At 33.9% G+C, this 2,898-nt stretch overlaps 1 protein-coding gene across 1 annotated transcript in view; it reads right to left on the bottom strand.

The window, feature by feature from the left end:
• Positions 1-2,898, bottom strand: part of LOC106473378 (protein phosphatase PHLPP-like protein) — a 17,813-nt gene that overhangs the window by 9,042 nt on the left and 5,873 nt on the right. The window lies entirely within an intron of this gene.

The raw sequence follows: 2,898 nt of genomic DNA on the forward strand, positions 1-2,898 counted from the left end.
TTATAAAAGTTGCAGTCCTAAACACATTGTTCAGTAAAAGCGTACTGAATAATTATTTTACAAGACATTAGTCGAAAGAATATAAATAATTTAAAATAAATAAATAAATAAGATGAAAACATGGTATTCATATATGGACGTTTTATATCAAGAAAGCTAATTTTGCTAAAATATATAACAATTATAAAAATATATATTATCTACTTTTAAGTTACAACTTAAAAAACTAAATGTCAGATCCAAGTTAAAATTATTGTTTGTTCTATTTTTAATCAACAGGTGGCAGAACAAAACTGTAAATGCGGCGAAGAAAGAAAAAATAATAATCCATATATGACGAAGAGGCCTAACTCTGCAGATATTAAATAACGTCTAATTACATATTGATTTTATATTTTGGGATCAGTTTTTCAATATGTCATCAGGTTTTCCAAACTTGAAAATTAAATTCAACAATTAAATTAGTAATTTTTTTACTTTCTTCTGTTGTTAATGTCATCAGGTTTTCGAAACTTGAAAATTAAATTCAACAACTAAATTAGTAACAGGAGAAAGTAAAAAAAATTACTAATTTAGTTGTTGAATTTAATTTTGAAGTTTCGAAAACTTGATGACATTAACAACAGAGAAAGTAAAAAATTTACTAATTTAGTTGTTGAATTTAATTTTCAAGTTTCGAAAAACCTGATGACATTATCAACAGAAGAAAGTAAAAAAGATTTAAGGTTACAAACAATCGATGCCAGACATAACGCCATCTTAGAATTGCCCGAGGAGTATGTAAATTATTTTTTCATTATTATCAAAGTGATTGTATCGTTTTATTTTGTTTAACAGCAACCACCTGGTGACCTTACCTGTTGAACTTTGTACGAACCGGATAAAATAATCATGATAGTATTTAGTTTCAACGAAACTTATTTATCTCGTTTAAAGTCTGTTGTAAATATTGATTTTATCTATTTATTATTGTCACAATAAGACTACAAGAACGACTTCATGTCGGAACCAGGTTTGCATGGTGGTTCAAGAATGAGTTATCTTCAGAGTGGCATAGTATCAAATGTAGAGGAGGGTATGTTGAGATACATATCTTTGTCTAACAAACAGAATATAACATTATTACTTACTAAAAACACACTAAACTAACATTATGGTCAGATCATAATTACTGTTTTAAGACTTATCGACTCTCATAACACGAGTAGCTATCGTTGGAGCTTCGTAGTTCTGAATAAGAAAATCCCTGCCAAAGAGGCCTTTCGTACAGTACCATAACTCGTCATTTGTGTTGGACGATGAGAGACAAAAGTTTCTCTGAAATGTACTTATATATATATATGAAACATAACACTTTAAAAAGGCCCCCAGTGGCACAGCGGTATGTCTGCGGACTTACAGCGCTAGAATCCAGGTTTCGATACCCGTGGTGGCAGAGCACAGATAGCCCATTGTGTAGCATTGGGCTTAATTACAAACAACCAACCACTTTAAAAGTAACGATTTAAACACCGACAGCTTTTGAAGCATTATAAACTAATAGGCTTAAAATTTAATATACAAAATCTGTTTTTGACTTTGTACATTTTGGATTAGTTCTGTTTTTGGACGAAAGGTCTTGAGTAACCACTTGTAGAAGATTTGATATGCTATTTTTACACTCCTCTGACATTGAATTCGATATGAACTAAGACGATTGTGGGAAAAAACGTCTGCAGTTTATATGATTTTTAACACAAGTTTTAGGCTTACTGCTTTCTAATGCTCAGTGAGCTTTCACAATTTAAACTATAAATTGTTTGTTGTTTTCTTTTAGAGGAACATATTAACAAACTGAGACGTCGTGCAAAAATTTAAAAAAGATACAGTTTGTTTGTGTTTAGTTAATTACAAAGCAACACTGTGGGTTATATATGCTATGCCCACCACGGGTATCGAAACTCGCTTTCTTAGTGTCATAAGCCTTCAGAATTACCGCTGAGCTACTGGAGGGGGAGGGGGTAAAAGAAACAGAGTGCTAGGATATTAATCTGCCTCAAACAAGATCATATGAAAAGAGCTTAAAAAATGATGTAAAAAACACCCGGATGTTATCTACTGGAAGTGTATAGGAACGAAATGAAGAAATATTTTCTGCCTCAGCCGTAATTCCCCCCCAATGGAAAATGATGTAAAAAACACCCGGATGTTATTTACTGGAAGTGTATAGGAACGAAATGAAGAAATATTTTCTGCCTTAGCCGTAAATATAAAAACCACAATCACAATAAATGTGATTAATATTTACTAGGTGCCAAACTGGGGTCAAGTGTTATCTGAGCAGAGTCATCTCTAATGTTGAACTAGATGGAAGAAAGCTAGTCAAAAGCACCCATCGCCGACTCTAGCGATACTATAATCGGTTGGTTTGGTTTATTTTGAATTTCGCGCAAACATACACGAAGGCTATCTGCGCCAGCCGTCCCCAATTTAGCAGTGAAAAACTAGAGGGAAGGTAGCTAGTCATCACCACCCACCGCCAAATCTTGGGGCTACTCTTTTACCAACGAATAGTGGGATTGATCGTCACTATAACGCCCCCACGACTGAAATGGTTTGGTGGGACGGGGATTCGAACCTGAGACCCTCAGATTGCGAGTCCTAACCACCTGGGCCACAATAATCGGAGAATGAGATTCGATCAGTACCAAAACTTGTTAAATTGTATCATTTCAAACCGATTGCTGGAGATCCGTGTTGCATTTTATTTATAAGCGCTACAAATTCGTAATCGTTCAATAACCCTTTTGAAACGCAAAGAAATCTGAAGGAAGGTTTGAAATTATCGGACTTATTTTTTTTTTCCTTTACAGCCTATAAGTTCAAAATTAGGGACGGCCCTTGCAAAAATTCCGAAAC

This window comes from Limulus polyphemus, unplaced genomic scaffold, assembly GCF_000517525.1.
Source record: "Limulus polyphemus unplaced genomic scaffold, Limulus_polyphemus-2.1.2 Scaffold6123, whole genome shotgun sequence".
NCBI lineage: Eukaryota > Metazoa > Arthropoda > Merostomata > Xiphosura > Limulidae > Limulus > Limulus polyphemus.